The sequence below is a fragment of the Hyaena hyaena genome, unplaced genomic scaffold (assembly GCF_003009895.1).
Source record: "Hyaena hyaena isolate Hyena2069 unplaced genomic scaffold, ASM300989v1 scaffold_231, whole genome shotgun sequence".
Lineage (NCBI taxonomy): Eukaryota > Metazoa > Chordata > Mammalia > Carnivora > Hyaenidae > Hyaena > Hyaena hyaena.
In genome coordinates, this window is record NW_024080862.1 from 1559500 (window position 1) to 1577619 (window position 18120).

The 18120-nt window shown below is 44.5% G+C and overlaps 1 protein-coding gene across 3 annotated transcripts in view; it reads right to left on the bottom strand.

Moving 5' to 3' along the window:
• The window catches only part of SFMBT1 (Scm like with four mbt domains 1), a 128234-nt gene extending 112258 nt beyond the window's left edge, over positions 1–15976 (bottom strand). For 2 of the 3 annotated variants that reach the window (XM_039243694.1, XM_039243692.1), the window contains exon 1: positions 15270–15499. The gene's annotated coding sequence lies outside the window, so the exon portion shown is untranslated. Of the gene's footprint in view, positions 1–15269; positions 15500–15939 lie in introns of those variants that run through there. The other variant, XM_039243693.1, reaches the window with a different exon arrangement.
• Positions 15977–18120: the final 2144 nt, after the last annotated feature.

Below are 18120 nucleotides of genomic sequence, written 5' to 3' on the forward strand. Positions count from 1 at the left end.
CCACCCAGGTGCCCCTCAAGAATTCAAATACATTAGTAAGTCAATAATAAAATCAGTTACATTTCATATGTTAATACCATGTTCCAATCAGATTTTATGAGGAAACAGTTTCACAGAAGATCTTCTTGTCTCTAAACTTACAAAGAACTTCAGAATTACTGAAGAGTCCAAATTTCCTACTCACCCCAGTCAAAAGTCACTTCAGTAAAACACTAGAGGGTTTCTCCCTAGAGCTTCAAAATTCCCAAAGCTTCTCCGAAGCAGGACAGGGGAGAGGGAATGCAGGCAAGGCCTCAGTAAGCGTGTCCAAACCTCCTCTACCTCTGTAGATGCGTCTCCTGGTCCCCAGAACCCCAGAACACCCCCAGAGCACCGATTCGGTTAACAACAGTGATAGGAGCCACTCAATCTGATTCAGAAGCTCAGCACGGGGCTCATGCACCTGTGAGTAACAGGCTCGCATCAGTCCCACCTGGGCAAATGAAGTGGCAGGTGGCACGGCCCCACCCCACACCCACACCCACACAGAACCAGACTGCTCACAACCTCTACAACTACTACCAGAAACGTTAAAGCAATCGACTGGAGTTAATGCCCTTCAACTGGATTTTTACTAATGGAAATATATTTGTTGAAGATCTATAGATGTGCAGTTATCTTAGGAAAAACTGCTAAGTTGAGATGATAATGAAGGGAAAAATTTTTGCTAACCTAAGACATTAATCAAAATAGACACTCTAAGCAGCAAAATATGACAAAATACTGACTTTTCATAAAAAAATTTCAAAACATCCATAATTAAACTATAACACTGTGCAAAAATCTCTGCACTCTGGGGGGAAAATGACTCCCTGGATCATCTACAGGTCGGCAGTTTATTCACACCTCCATTTAACATAGATGTATTTGTCTCAGTAGTGGGCATGTCATGCTGAGTAAGACAGATCCTATACTTTCTCCTCCGCTGCTGGTGGGGATACCAAATGGTGCGGCCACTGTGGAAAACAGTGTGGAGGTCCCTCATGAAGTTAAAAATAGAACTACCCTATGATCCAGCAATTGCACTACTGGGTATTTACCCAAAAAATACAAAAACAGTAACTGAAATGGATACATGCACCCCTGTGTTTATTGCAACATTATTTACAAAAGCCAAATTATAGAAGCAGCTCAAGTGTCCACTGATGAATGGATAAGTAGATAAATGAATGATGTGGTATGCATAGACAGTGGAATATTACTCAGCCTTAAAAAAGAATGAAATCTTGTCATTTACAACAACATGGATGGAGCTAGAAAGTATAATGCTAAGTGAGATAAATCAGTCAGAGAAAGACAAATACCATATGATTTCACCCAAATGTGTAATTTAAGAAACAAAACAAGCAAGTAGGGGCAGGGGGAGAGAGGCAAACCAAGAAACAGACTCTTAACTACAGAGAACTGGTGGTTACCAGAGGGGATGGGGTAGGGGGGGAGTGAAACAGATGATGGGGACTAAGGAGGGCACTTGTGATGAGCACCAGGTGTTGTATGGAAGTGTTGAATCACCGTACTGTATACCTGAAATTAATATAACACTGTTAACTATACTAGAATTAAAATTGAAAACTTAGTTTTAAAAAAAGACCCAGTTACTGTCTTCATGAAGTTCACAATAGTAAACAAAAGAACGCATCAGGGCATTGTCTAGTTCTCTCACAAGAAGCAATAAGGAAAAACATCATTGGAGTAGATTTTAATATTCTCTATAATGTGCCTTCAGAGCATATATAATAATTTAAAATTTTTTCATTTAAATACTAAAATGAGCTGAAAATAAGATAATCTCATCCAGTGATAAATGCCATAAAGAAAACCAAACAATAATGAGAAAATAGTGCCTGGAGTGAAGGTAAGGATGTCTGAGGAAAGTTTCACCGCTGAGCTGAAGCCCCTGTGATGAAAAGGAACTAACTCTAACAAACTTGGTTTGCTTGGAGGGACAGAAAAACATGTGGTTGTACTGTGGGAAAGCAGTAGAAATGTGGCAGAGACAGGCAGGGGACAAATCACAAAGGGCATTATAGACCACAAAAGGAGTTTGGGTTTTACTGTAATGACGGTGGAAAGTCACTAGCAGGCTCTAGGCCTAGGAGTGACAAGAGGGAATCTGATTAAACATAAGAGCTTCTTGCTTTGAACACAATGCATTTTCACGTGGGAAGAATGTTACAGACGGCAGTACTGCAGCACCGCTTGTGTGCCTCCAGCAGCAGCAATTCTCCGCAACCTGCTCTCTGCTAGGCTGTGTGCAAGGTACTAATGAGGAGTAAAACAGGGTCTGTGACCTTGAGCTCCCAGTCTGGTAGAGATGAGAACACTGAACACATAATTACAACTGTAATGCTTGTAAGAGTAGAATACTAGCACGGGAGCACCCAGGGTAGAGGGTAGTTAATGTGGCCTAGAGGAGCCCAGGAAGGGAGACCTCATACGCGACCCAACCCCAACCGACTGGAGTCTTACAGGGAAGCAGGGCTTTCCTTAGCGCACTCCCCTCTATGCAATACCCAAGCCACTGGTGGGACATAAGAAAATGTAGGGGCTGTAAAGACTCTTCTTTTTAAAGTATAGTATGTAGGATTTTTATGGTGGAATGAAGGTGGGAGAATGTTAATATGTAAAACTTGCAACTGTAACTTCACAGGTATTGCTTAAATAAAATTTTATTAAAAACTTCAAAAGCACAAGTTTCTGATGATAAAATAAATTAAGTCCTGGGATGTAATGGACAGCACGGTGATTATAGTTAATAATATTGTACTGCATATATGCTCAGAGAGAAGATCTTAAAAGTTCTCAGCACAAAAAAAAAAAAACTTTTACCTGTGGATAGTGAAGAATGTTAACTAGACATACTGTGGTGACCATCCCCAAAATATACAAATACTGAATTATTATGCTACATACCTGAAACCAATACAATGTTGCATGCCAATTGTACTTCAATTTTAAAGTTAATTATCTTTTATAAAGAACTTTAATTATGTGGTGTTCCCACCACACAAAAATGCAGCAGTCCACATGTCACTTCTGTGTTCTGTGTGTGTGTGTCTGTTACTCAACATGAGCTGAGGTTAAAAACTTGCTTTTTTTTTTTTTTTAAGTTTATTCACTTATTTTGAGAGGCAGGGCAGAGAAAGAGGGAGAGGGAGAACCCCCAGCAGGCTCCATGCCATCACCGCAGAGCCCAATGCAGGGCTTGATCCCACAAACTGTGAGATCATGACCTGAGCCAAAATCAAGAATCAGATGCTCAACCAACTGCACTACACAGGTGCCCTTAAAATTTTTATTAATACCAACTTTTCTTGCAGCCATTTTTCTACTTTCCCCATCCCCAGCAAAAAAGGGCTTTCATCAAAATTTTCAAAGAAAAAATTCCAAATACTCTTCACCTAGATTAAAAAATGATTAACAACTTCCTGATTAGCTTTATCTGTGTATATGTACAGATATACGTACACTTCCTGAGCTATTCGGAAATGTTGGAGACATCATGACACCTCACTTCTAAATGCTTCAGCTGCAGTCCCCGAAGAACAAGGGCATTCCCCTATATAATCACAATGCCATTAACACACCTAAAAAAAAGAAAAAAGAAAAATAATCAACAATTCCGGGGGAGCCTGGGAGGCTCAGTCGGTTAAGCGTCCAACTTAGGCTCGGGTCATGATCTCGCAGTTTGTGGGAGTTTTTTTAGTTTGTGAGTTTGAGCCCTGAGTCAAGCTCTGTGCTGACAGCTCAGAGCCTGGAGCCTGCTTCAGATTCTGTGTCTCCCTCTCTCTCTCTCTCTCTGACCCCCTTACTCATGCTCTCTCTCTCAAAAATAAACATTAAAAAAATAATAATTAAATAAATAAAAGTATTTAAGTATGAAGAAAGGGCTTTGTTGAAAACCTTACTGAAGGAATGTATTTTAATAAACTCATTAGATTTGTTATTTGTATTTCATTATTTTTCGTTTTTAAATATAATACTTTATAAAATTTAAGCTAAAAATCAAATATTTAAAAGTCAAATTTTTAATATTAAAATAATGATTATGATAATTGAATATGACAAAAAGTGTGAAAGTGGTACAGGCAAGATTGACATTTCAGCAGTGCTGTGTTAGTGGAAGGATACTCTAGACAGAGGGACGTCCATGGAAAAGGATTTGCAGAAGAGCAGGGTCTCGGTGCAGCTCGGGAGGAAGCATGTGAGAGAGACGAAGCTGAGCGGGACAGGTCACACAAGATGAGCTCCTCGAAGGTTCTGCATGCTTTCTGGAGAAGTCTGGACTTCACCCTACTGGCAGTAAGAGTTCCGCATGATAAAATCAAGTTTGTTTAGAAAGCTCTATCTGGCCACAGTGTGTCAGATTAACTGGAGAGCAGGGAAGACGGGGGACCATTTAGAATCAATAGAACAATGTTTATATTTTTCACTGCAAATATTTAACATTTTAGTTACATTGTATTGAATAAACCTGTTACACTGGTAAAGGGACAAAACAAAAATAGTAAAACTAAACTAAGATTATCCTGAATGTTCATGTTATAGAAATGCAGCTTTAAAGACAGAAAGGTACAGTCAGAAGAGACATGTAAATTTTGAAAGGAACCCCTTGGGCACTTCTGATGGTGTCAGCATTTAATGGAGCTGGCTCTTTTAATACCTAATTTCACTTTCCAAAGTGGCTTTCCTTTTCCTTGGCAAGATTCATCACTGGCATTAATTTTATGTTTATCAGTCACAATTAAAAATTTCCAAAGGAAAACCAATGGGAAAGAGGTGGGGTGCAAAACATAAAGCAATTTTCAAATACAGACTGCCCTCAGGGCAGTACTAGAAGTAACTCCAGGAGCTCTGTGTACAGAGTCCAGGGGCCCGGTGCCAAATCTGCCTGGAGGAGGAGGAGGAGGAGGAGGAGGAGGAGGAGGGGAAAGGGGAGGAGGAGGAGAGGGAGAAGGGAGGAAAGGGAAAAGGAGGAAAAGAAGGGAGTGAAAGAAAGGGAGAAAAGGAGGCGGGAGGAGGAGAAGGAGGGGCGGGGGAGAAGGCAGGCAGCACTGGGATGCTGGCCCTTTACTCTTTTCCCCCAGGAGACCTCTAGTTTCATTTATGTTACATATCGGGCTTCCTAGAAAGATTTCATTTGAACAAAGGCTTCCATAGCTTTAAAAATGTTTGAAAGGCAACAAGTCTGAACTGCATGAATGTTCTTAAGTCAGAGGCTGGCAATTAAAGAAGACTTGAGTTCCACAGGAGAGTTGCCTCAGGAGGAAACAAACAGCATTACTACCATCACTGAGGAGGAATGTAGAGAAGGAGGCCTCAGCGGATAGACCTACTGGAGGCGGGGCAGCTTCGGGGTAGAATGAGGAACTGTTTTGGACCTGTGGATTTTGAGGGGCCAGTGGGGCATTCAAATTGGAAAGGACCAGATAGCAAAGGACATGTGGATACAAAGATTTAACAGAAAGGTTTAAGAGTGCTCGGTGAGGTCTAAATGTAGATGAATCCACCAAGAGAGCTATAAAACAGAGAAACAAGAGTGGGTCTGAAAAGGTCATGGAAAGCAAAAACAAAAAGGTCTTCCACAAGACAGGACCCTGTGGGGCCAGCCACACACAGGGCCACTTTAGAAGGAGACCCTGAATCTGGGGTAGCCTGTGTCCGGGAGCAGAAAGGGCGCAGGCTAGTCTGGTTGGAGGTGGTATTCTACAAAGCTGAGGCTATAGAAGGGCAAGGGGGTAAGAGTAAGGGTGTTGGCTATGAAGCAAGTGGAAGACTGGACAATGGGTGCAGGTCTGAAGAGGCTGGAACTCTGAGAGAAAAAGGAGATCACAATGAGGTCCAAGATGAGATGGGGAAGTATGGAAGCCTCTTGAGGAGGCTGTAGAAAAAATACTACATCAGAATCTAAGATTTCACTAGTAAAGGTGTTCTGGAAAGAGCTCCTTTTAGAGCTAATAGGAAGCCAAGATCAGGGTAAAGACTGACAGGGGGGATATTGGGACAATGTCTTCAGAACCCTGTTGTGCCTTAAGGCCCTGGGTCTGACAGCAGGAGTCATGCAACCCTCTGCAAGCACTCACTGCCAGGAAGGGAGACCCACCCTACAAGGGAAGGCTGGAAGAGCCCACCCAGCTCTCCATTCCCTTGTCGTGCCCACTACCAGCAACGGGATCTGGCAAGAGAGTCATTTAAAGCTGCTCTCAGTTCACCCTGGAGACCCTGTGTATCCTTAAGGAAAAGGCACTCCCACACCCCATAATATCTAGGAGCAGATCTAAGTCTGCTTCCCAATTTGTGTACAATGTCATTTGCATTAATAATAAAATCTATGTACATTTTAAATGAAAATATAACTCATGATTGAAGACTAGGAAACTAGCTTTAAAAAGGAAGCAAAATGGAAATAACAAACATTAATTACATTGAGAAATTGAGGGGTTCAGATATCATAAATGACCATAATCACAACAACAAAACACTTCATTTTTCAAATTTCTACCTTTAGTTACCAGACTACCTACTCCTGCCCATTTTGCTCAATAATAAAAATGAAAACAGATCAAAAGGAAACCACACTCCAGGAAAGAACCCCTACCTACTAATTTTTTTTTTTTTTTTAAAGGAAAGAATGGGGCTGGCTGGGTTGGTGGAGCATACAACTCAATCTCAGGGTTGCGAATCTCGATCTCAGAGAGTTCACTTAAAAAAAAAGAATGTCTCATCTAACAGTTTACTCACAAACACCAATGTTTATTTTAAAATTAACAAACTGACTCTGGTATGTTGAAAATATCTTGACAATTCAGGAGCATCAATGACCCAAACTGGCGCGAGAATGGTGTAAAAGAGGTGCTCACTAGTGTCCTAGGGACGGTATCTGCCAAAGAAACTGACACATTCTGAAAAGCCTTACTAACACTAGAAAGCAACTAACCACTCTGATTTCCTTAAGAACTGAGGAGTAAGTTAAGGCACCAAAAAAAAAAAAAGACTTCATGCCATTGTCAATTTTTCAACGGTTTCAAGAAAGATAGTCAAAAGCAGCCTTGTCAAGAAGGTAGTGGTGGAAGCGGTGATCAAGAGATGCCCCAAAGCCATCTGCCCTCTTCCAGTAACAAAGAGTATTCAGGAGACTCACCCCATGTTTACTACCCCAATACAGGTGTTAAAACAATAAGGGTTAAAACAATAACGAGAAAAAAAGCATACAGCTCTTTAGCCATTCTGAAAGTGTGAACTGTTCAACATGTAATCCTCAATTCTGTCAAACCTGCTTTCCCTCTATGACTGGATACCTGTATCTTACAAATGCAAAGTTAAAGTAATATAATAAATATAAAATATAAAGCATTAATTATGTAGTATCATTATTAAGTAGGCTGAGGCTCTTTAAACACTCAATAGTTTTCCATTAATACAGAAATGAGATGTTAAATATGGCAAAACCTCAACTAACCGGAACAGCTGGTCAATGAGTCACTGACTAATCATGCCTCTCAGATAGCTGAAAGCTTATTTACAACTTTGAATACACAAACTTTTTTGGTTAACTGTTCTGGATAGACGCTCTGACTCAGACCAACATTGGGAACACCAGTGATTACACAGTAAGATGTGATCCTAAGACACACAACACTCTCTGTCCCCACCCAAGTGAGACCCCACACTGTAGCGACCCCTGCTTCTTCCACCTTGTTGGCACAGTCTGCTTCCATCCCTCTGCGGCGTTCCAATAACCAAGTGTGTCAGGACTGCAGCTGAGGAAAAGGCACCTGGTCTCACAGCTCTGCTGGCAACCCACAGAGTTCTTCCACGTGAGATCAACGTTCCTAGTGGAGAAACCTAGAGATTTCTGCGACCTCTATTTTACACGCTGTGAAAATCTTTTTAAAAATGTATTTCAACTGAGGACTGATGGATGTGGGGGGGAGGGGGGGATGGGCATGAAGGAGGGCACTTTGGGGATGAGCACTGAGTGTTATGTAGAAACTAATTTGACAATAAACTATTTGTAAAAAAAAAAAAAAAAAATGTATTTCCTCAAAAGGAAATTCTGATGCACATGCTACAGTACATAAAGATGACCCTCAATGACACTATACCGAAACAAGCCACTCATGAGAGGACAAATACAGTACGATTCAACATATAGGAGGTGGCCAGAGTAGTCAAATTCATAAGATGGAAAGTAGAATGATATTTTCTAGGGCCTAGCAGGGAAAGGGAAATAGGAGTTACTGTCAGTGGGCTCAGAATTTCAATTTGGGAAATGTTCTAGAAATGGATAGTGGTGACAATTGCTCAAAAAAAAAATTTTTTTTTTAAAGGGGGCACCTGAGTGGTTCAGTCAGTTAAGTGTCAAAATTAGGCTCAGGTCATGATCTCAAGGTCTGTGGGTTCGAGCCCCGCACCGGGTTCTGTGCTGGCAGCTCAGAGCCTAGAGCCTGCTTGGAATTGTCTGTGTCTCCCTCTCTCTCTGCCCCTCCCCCACTCATGCTCTCTCTCAAAAATAAACATTAAAAAAAAGATTAATAAATAAAATTATAAATTTGGGGGGGTGCCTGGGGAGCTCATTAGGTTGAGCCTCTGACATCAGCTCAGGTCATGATCTCGTGGTTAGTGAGTTCAAGGCCCACATAGGGCTCACTACTGACAGCACAGAGCTGGCTTTGGGTCCTCTGTTCCCCTCCCTCACTGCCCCTCCCTCCCTCACACCCATGCTCTCTCAAAATTAAACGTTAAAAAATAAAACGCTAAATTTTATGTTATGTGCACTTTACAACCAAAAAGACTGAATGACAATTTACCTCTTCACTGTGTTCACTATGTTCGAGACACACGACGTGCTAAGTGAGTCTGTGTCTTCATCATCCAGTTACCCCAAGGTTATTTATTTAGAAACAAGCAAAAATGAGCCAAAATAGTACCTTAAAATTATGATTCCAAATTACCATAGATTGTTTTTCACATGGAGAAAGCATGCTTTACAAGAAATAACCCATAAGAAAGACAACTAGCAAAGACTCAAAGCCAAAAAGCACTCTAATGTGGGCAGCAAATTAATGGGAAAAGAATGAGAAAACTAGCAGTAGCTCACAGGTAGCCTTACCGCTGAGGAGATGCTATACACAGCGACCACCTCAAATATTTTTTTTAAAACTCTGCAGGTATGGGGTGTGGGCATGGAGTAGTTCAGTCAGTTGAGTGTTAGACTTCAGCTCAGCCATGATCCTATGGTTTGTGGGTTCAAGCCCCACATCGGGCTCTCAGCCGTCAGCACAGAGCCAGCTTCAGATCCTGTCTTCCCCTCTCTCTACCCATCCCCCACTTGTGCTCTCTCTCCTCTCAAAAATAAACATTAAAAAATGTAAAAAAACAGAAACAAAAACAATTCAAGGTAATGGGGCACCTGGATGGCTCAGTGGGCTAAGCATCCAACTCTTGATTTCAGCTCAGGTCATGATCTCACAATTCATGGGATGGAGCCCTGAGTCAGATTCTCTCTCTCCCTCTCTGTCTCTCTCTGTCCCTCTCATGCTCTTTCTCTCAAGATAAATAAATAAACAAAAACAAAAACAAAAAACTATCCAAGGGCACCTGGGCGGTTCAGTTGCTTGAGCCTCCTTGACTCTTGAGCTTACCTCAGCTCCTTGATCTCTGCTCCTTCCCTGCTTGCACTCTCTCTCAAAATAAATAAATAAACCTAAAAATGAAAAAAAAAAACTATTCAGGGTAAAAAAATAATTTGGAATTCAAATCAAAATATTTGTTGTTTAATAATTTCAAATGAATGCCAGCAGGAAAGGCTCTTGAGGTGTTTTAATAATCGCTAAATTTCTCTGCCCATCTCATGTTGTCATTTCAAATATATGACTGTCTTGCGCTTACAACTGCCGACAAGCCACCTTCCATCTCTCATCTAAGACCCTCTCCAAATGTCATCTCAGACCAGACCCAACTTTCCCAGACCAAACAGGCACTCTCAAATGCCCTTTGCCCAACCAGTTTAGCAACTAACCTTTCTTTTTTTTTTCAAATAGTTTATTGTCAAATTAGTTTCCACATAACACCCAATGCTCATCCCCACAAGTGTCCTCCTCCATGCCCATCCCTCCCCCCCCCCCACATCCATCAGTCCTCAGTTTTTGTCAGCATTCAAGAGTCTCTCATGGTTTGCCTCTCTCCCTTTCCCCCACCATTTCCGCCCTTCTTCTCCCCCTTGTTCCTCCGTCAAGTTCCTCCTAATCCTCCTATACGTGCAAACATATGATATTTGTCCTTCTCTGCCTGACTTATTTCGCTCAGCATAACACCCTCAAGGTCCATCCATGTTGCTACACATGGCCAGATTTCATTGTTTCTCATTGCCATGTAGTATTCCATGGTATAGATAAACCACATCTTCTTGATCCATTCGTCCGTGGATGGACACTCAGGCTCTTTCCATGTTTTAGCTATTGTTGAGAGTGCTGCTGTGAACATTGGGGTGCATGTGCTCCTATAGCAACTAACCTTTCTTGAAATTAAGCAAAAATGTCAAGAAGAAACCTACACCCAGCACTGTACACTGTTAGAAATGCCCCCTCTTAGCCTCTCCCTGCACAGCCAAATGCCTGGCTCTGACGGGACCAAACTATCAAACCACAAAGTGTGGTACTTAATATCTTTTAGCACAACATACAGACTATGTCTTTTGTTTTTTAATTACACCCCTGAGCGATCACCTAAAGACTAAGAGAGCTCCATAAAGTTAAAAACACCCTCTTGGATAAGAGACTAGAAATTAATTATACACAAATCTTCAGGTGCATCTGAATTAAAGGCAAAGGTTTACATTCAAACTTGTTAAAACTTCCGCAGTGAAGTCATAATTTTTCTATTAACTTGTCTTAGTTCTTATCCTCTACTACTTTTGTGAAATTTTTAAAAAACTGGCAACAACCTGACCACCTCCTTTTTATTTTAAATCCTTTCCAATGGGGCTGGTACCACCTGAAGAAACAGAATCGTATCAAAATCCCACTCCCTAAAATCTAATGGTTCAAAATCTCTCTATAACCAAAACCTCCAAAGACTTTCACCCAATTTAACAACTATGTATAAGGAAAAATCTTTTTTCAATTACAAAGCATCCCAGTTAGATAACAAATGCTACTTACAGAAAGATAACTGCCCTGCCCTAACAAAGCTACACCATTTACTGATCATGTGCTCTTTATATATAGAAATATAAAAATATTTGGCACTCAAAATACCTGCCTACATAATGGTCTGCTTTTTGGATCATATTCATTTATTTAACCTGAGCATAACATGAAGTCTTAACCAAAAGGGCAATGAAGTTTTGACAGTTCACCTGTTCTATAGACTTTAAAGTCAAATGATACCTATATCTATACCCTCATTCTGCAGCTAAGGCCAGTCTATCACCACTGTGAAAGCCAAAGTATCCTACAGAAGCAGCAAGGTTATGGACAGGAAAAGCATTTTTAAAGAGAAAAATTAAAATTCAAAGAAACAAATATCAAAAGAGGAAATGACCTTTCATATGTATTGTCATTTTGCATCTTTAGTTACGACTTGCAAAATTTAGTAAGTTTTAAGTTAAATATCTGATCATGTAAAAGCTAAGAAATCTCAGGGCGCCTGGGTGGCTCAGTCGGTTGGGTGTCTGACTTCAGCTCAGGTCATGATCTCACAGATCATGGGTTTGAGTCCCGCATCGGGCTCTGTGCTGACAGCTAGCTCAGAGCCTGGAGCCTGATTCAGATTCTGTATCTCCCTCTCTCTCTGACCCTCCCCTGCCCATGCTGTCTCTCTCTCTCTCAGAAATAAATAAAACATTAAAAAAAATTTTAAGCTAAGAAATCTCTAAAAAAAAAAAAAAAAAAGGTGGTGCACACAACCAAGCAGTGGATCAATTTACCAAGTGATGAATTACTGTCTTAGCTAATGATGCTATGAATCTTGGAGTAACCAAATCTAGCTTAGCTGTTGGCTAGTCAATTGACTGGCTTAGTCACAGAAAACAATTATTCAGCAAAATCCATTTCACAAAGGAAAATCTTTTTTTCAAGTTTATTTTTTTAATAGAGACAGCGCATGAGTGCGCGTGTGCACACACTAGTGGGGGAGGAACAGAGAGAGAGAGGGAGAGAATCTCAAGCAGGCTCCTCACTATCAGTGTAGAGCCACCAGCGGGGCTTAAACCATAAACCATGTGATCATGACCTGAGCCAAAGTCAGATGCTTAACCGACTGAGCCACCCAGACCCCTCAAAGAACTTCTTTGAACTTGTGGACTATGCCCCCATACATCACTACCACAGGCCTTAGACAGTGCCCAACTTTGTATCACACAGACATCCTTGCAATAAAAAACACAGACCACTGTGAAGAGCCAACAAGAATTCACTTACAATTTCTAACTCCTCTCCTTCAGAAGCAGAAACAAGAAAATGTACGGGAATATATTAAAAGGCATTTGGGAAGAATAAGCAAATTGCTGAAGTACTTGCTTAAGTGAAGAATTTAAAAAAACAAACAAACAAACAACTTCCTAGAGGGCTAAAAAGGTATCCTAATCATGTTGAAATAAAAAAATTAATCACACTTGACATAATTTTTAGTTACCTTTTGTTTTTGCTTTCATCACTAAAGTTTTAATGACTTGATAAACAGGCAAATATCCTGCATATATAAATCAAGTTAATTGCTGTCATTTAAAAGGTTATTAGAGCTTTATGCCCACATTCTTTAATTCACTGAACTTTAAAAAATCAATTTTCATTCAATTTTCTCAGCAAATTGTAGGCTTTAAGGAACTGATTCATCTACTAACACCGTAAACACTGAATTGTTGGGAAAGTTCATGATCCATCCTCCAAACCTACTGTCTGGAAAGACATCAGTATTCCAAAAATGGGAAGAAACATGTTGATACTGGGCCGGTGACCACAAAGATGCCCCACAACCACAGATCCAAATCTGCAAAGCCTGGCTTCAGCTGAAAAATGGCCTTCTGACTAAGAAGTTTCCTGGGTCAGAATTTTTAATTTTTCTAGGTAGTAAACAGCAGTAAGAATTTTTATAAAAGCATTTAGGGTCATGGCAAAAATGATCAGAGCTCCAGATTTACACACCTGTTGTCCTTTAGCTTAATATAACTCCTACTGTCAAAAGGGTCCTGTTACGAAGCAAAATGCACTAGTGATGCCAGAAGTCAGAACTGCGGTGTCCCCTTAGGGAGGCGATAGGTGTTTACTCAATGAGAGGAATGTAAAGGGAGCCCATTGGGAGGCTGAAAATTCTGTGAATCTTCATCTGAGTGTGGTTACCAGGGCATATACATACACATTTAAGGTCTTACTGTAAATCAGACCTCAATTAAAAAAAAAATAGAATTTTTAGAACACACTGAATAAATTTGTAAATGTCTCTGTTCAAATAACAAGTGATATAAAATAATCCTAGATGTAGCAACTAAGATGTTTTTTCCAAATGCATTTTAATAAAATATCTATTTATTGTGAGCACTTTTATGTAAAACCTGTCAACACACAGGCCATGATTTTTTTAATCTCTCATTTTAGAAAGTTGCCAAATTTGAGATCCGAAAGCATGCAGAAAGATGACCTATTCATCCTCTGATTTTGCAAATAAGGAAAACCAAATCTTGAGGGTAAGAACCATACAGAGATAAGGCAGCTAGTCAATGACAACAGTAGTAATAGAACTGTTTCCTGATCTTGAGTCACTTCGGTTTCCACCAAGCCGTTACTTTTGTGACACTGTAAACAAATATGAAGTCTGGATCTACCTGTGGCCTAGATGGATTCAACACAGCCTTCAAAACACCAGGCCAACAGGCCCCAAAGTGTATACACAAAGACACACTCATCTTCCTCTCAGGACAGTTGGCAAACAATTGATCATATTTGCAGGCAAGCATTTTTCTTGTGATGCAGTCAAGTGTGACATCTTTAAAATCTGGTTCAAGAGAAAAAGGTATATGCAGGGATTGGCAAAATCCATCCTATTTCCTTTCAAATCTCTTTGATGGTTACTTGGTTCTGAGACCTGTATCACTAAGTAGGACTCATGAAAATACCACTTGGGGTCGTTCAGGAGTACAGCTCTGAGTGACCTGCTGGGGAAAAAAAACCCACTAAACAAAAATTCTGTGTCTGCCTGGGGTGTCCACTCGGCTCCCTGCACATAACAACTCTTGCAGGTGACCTGTGCCTTACAGCTTAGTTTTAGAGCCCAGTGAACAGCTGACATCTTGCTAAAAACTTAACATACAACCTTTCCGCGGGAATTTATTTCTGTTCTCACAAGGCGTTTCTGCTCCCCACAGAGCAGGCCTTGCGAATCAGGACTCTGCTCGCCTCTCGACAGCCTCTTCCTCACGGTTCAAAATGAGACTTTAAGAACAGAAATCGAAACGGTCACGGCCCTCCGGAGCGCAGGTCCGGGCCCCGAGCGAGCGGGTCCGGCTGGGGTCGGGCGGCGGGTGCCCGGCGAGCCCACTGCCCGCTCGCGCGCGGCGCCAGGGAGGCCCGACGCACTCCACCACGCCGGCCCGAAGCAACCGGTTGCGGGCGCCGCTAGACGCTCCACCACAGCGCAGCGGCCACCTCGGCCCTCGGAAGTTCGGACCGCCGCGCGGCCAGCGCGCCCCCGGCTCCGGCTGCGGGTTCGCGCCCCGGCCCCGGAGCGAGCCCGGGGGGCGGGTCCGCGGGGGCTCGGCGGGCGGGAGCGCGGGACGCGCGGGGAGGGGCGCGCGGCGGGCCCAGAGCGCCGGGGAACTTGGGCGCCCGCCGGTGCCGCCGCCCGGCCACTTTCCTTTCACGCCCCCGGGGCTGCCGCGCTCAGCGCGGTCCTCCGAGGCCGCCGGCCGCCGCCGCCGCTCGCCGCCGCGGCGAGACGCCCAGGCGCGCTCCTGCAGCCCGGCCGGCCGGCGCGCGGGGCCGCGGGGGCGCGCGAGGCCGTGCGCGGGCGCCGCGCTTCCCCCCCCCCGCCCCGCCCCCGCCCCCAACGTGCCGCCGCCGCCCGTTGGCGCCTCAGCCCGCGCGCCCGCCGCCCGCCGGCTCTCGGCGGTTTTTCGTTGGCAAAGTTGCGCGGCCCGTTCGAGGTGGGCACCCCACGGTCCCCCGCCCCAGCGCCGCCGCCGCCCCTTCAGGCCGCCGCGCGGGAAGGCCCAGCTGGCGGCCCCGCTTTTTTACCTGCCGGGAGTTTTCGCGCGCGCCCTCGCTCGATCGCTGGCTTTTCCGTCCTCTCGCGCTCGTTTTCTTTCTTTCTTTCCTTCTTTTCGCTTCCCCGCGCGGGCGCTTTTTCCGCTCGCGCCGCCCGCGCTCGCCCGCTCGCGCCCTCCTTCCTGCTGGGCTCGGCGGAGCGGGGCGGCCGGCAGCTCTCCCCGCCCCCCTCCACCCGCGCTCCGGCGGAGGCGGCGGCGGCGGCGGCGGCGCTCCGCGCTCCGACTCATTCCAATATGGCACGGGTGCAGGGCGCATGCGCCCGCGCCCCCCCCCCCCCATCCGCGCTCCTCCCGGCAGCCCGCGCCCCTCGCGCCGCGCGCGTGGCGCCCCCGGGCCGGGCCTCCCCTAGCCGGCCCGCGAGTCTTCCAGCCCGGCCCGGGCCGCGCGGGATGCGAGGCATTCGGGCAGTGAGGGGCCGGGGTCGGGCGCCGCCTGCTACCCCCGCCCCTCGTGCCCCGAGCCACAACTTGCCACGGACATCCTCGAGGCCGTGGCGCAGGGCACGCGGCGGCGCCTCCGGCCCCCGACGGCGCGGCGACCCCGTGCGGTCGGGCCCCGACAGGGAGACGCGACCCAGGGACCAATCACCCACCCTGTCCCTTCTCCGACCCACGAGGGAAGGGCCCTCGCGTCTCACCTCGGGTTGTACAGGGAGCCCAGTGGTGTCCGCGGGTGGGTCCTGGCTCCCGGGCCGGGCGAAGCGCGCCGCTGTCGTCTGCACGTGACCGCCTTGGGCAAGATGGCATTAGCGGAGGAACGGACGGAGCCGCGGCTGATCCCAGATGTGTGCGTGTGTCGCCACTGGAGAGGGCTGCGTCCACCCGCCTGACCCACGTCGGGGATCTGGTGCGTCCTTCGAGACCTGGAAGGGTACCCAAGTGCCTCTTGTCTACGAAGTCGGCACGGTCCCCCAAGCGCATTGGGTTTCTCCAGGCTTCCGCAGGAGGCGCCCTGTAAATCCGAGTTTTCCAGCCGCTCGGGGCCCCAGCGAGGGGGCACAAGACGGCTGCCGGATTCGGGCAGGAGAGCTGGGGGCCCGGGGTCGGAACAGAAGCTCAAAGGGGGCTGCAGGCTGGACTCGCAACCCGAGGTGTCCACAGGCTGTTATGTTCTCCGAGCTCGCCCCTTCCCCAGCGAGCGCAGATCCCCGTGGGGCACACAGACCCCTCCCCTCCTGCCATGGAAAGTTCCCTCCGGAAGGGAGTCCTCTTGCCGCAGAGACCCAGGAGTGCCCGGACTCCCGGGCCCAGGGAGGTCTCTGACTGGGCGCTGACGTCTTCTACCTTTCAGGAAGGAGGAGGCGCCCCCACTGCAAGAACGAGGTTTGAGGTCCCAAACGCGGTCTCAGGCTACTTCCCGTTGACCTCACCACCGCGCTGGGAAATATTACCCCACTTTACAGACAAACTTGCCCAAAGTCCCGCTGCTGGCTGGATTTGAATCCAGATTTTTTTTTAAATCTCCACTTGAAAGACAACTGACAACAAGAGAAAGGAAAATGTACAAATAAAGTATCCATAATACTAGGAAGAGAATAAAACCTTCCATCTATATACATGTCTTTACATAGTTGCAATCAACCACACATTTTCTTTTGTGTTTGTTACTATCACTTAACATTTTCTTTTGTTCCCGATTCATTCTTAAGGTGTGCAGGTATCTTCATGCATTCACTCAGTCTCCTAAAATGTATATTTGGATTCTTTACCATTGTTGGTTAATATGTCCTTTCATTCTGCACTTGGGACAAATTCCTGGCTGTTGAATAACCAGGTGCAAGCAAGGCAGAGGGGTTTTGCTCCACAGTGCCCTAGAACTTTTGCAAAGAGTTGCAGGGCTCATGCTACTACTGCCTCCCAGGAAGGAATGGTAGGATGTGTGGTACACATCTGTAAGCAGTGGGTACCACCTTTTATTCTCCTACTTTACTAGCGTCTGTTAATAGTTCAAGGTTACTTTAGCCTTTTGTAGATGACTTTAAAAATAACTGTTTTCTTCATCATTCACTATCCATTCCTCTTTCTGTGAGTGATTGTTCATATCCATTCATCTGCTGGGGTGCGTGAACCTCTTCTAACTTTAAATAAGCATTTTTCATATTATCGATATTATTCCTGTGTCATCGATGATACAAGTGTTTTCCAGTCTGTTTTTTTGTTTTATTTTAATGTTCAATCTGTCATTCTAGTCCTTTTTTATTTTATTGCTTGAATGCTGACAAATTGAGCTTTCTTCCATCCGATGGTCTATTTTCTGCTAGTTTTCTAAAATTTCATTTTGTATTTAATTCTTTGATGACTATCCATCACAAGTTTCTTTTGCTGTGTGGAGTAAAATATGGACTCAACTCATCACCAACATCACCAGCTTTTATTGCTTATGCAGTCATCATTTATTAAATAATTTTCCCCTACCCTTTGTTTAGTAAAATCTGTTTTTATGGTAGGCTTTTGATTGGGTCGATCTGTTTCTGAATTCTTCATTTCTTTTCACAGACCTCAGTTTGAGCATATACCATATGGATTAACTATCAGTCCTTTAGAATAGGCTCTAACATCAAACAGGGCTATATTGCCCTTCATAGAATTTTCTGTTATTCAGAATATCACTTGGTAACCATACTGGTTTCTGTGTCCATATACATTATAGTTAACATATAGGGATTAAGAATGCTGGTTTTGAAGATGGGACCATCCAGATCTAACACAGCTCTGTGACCTTGACAAGTTACTTATCCCATCTAGGCCTAGGGAATACATAAAATGGGGATAAAAGTAATACCTGCTTCACAAGCTCAATGCCAGGCACATAGTAAATG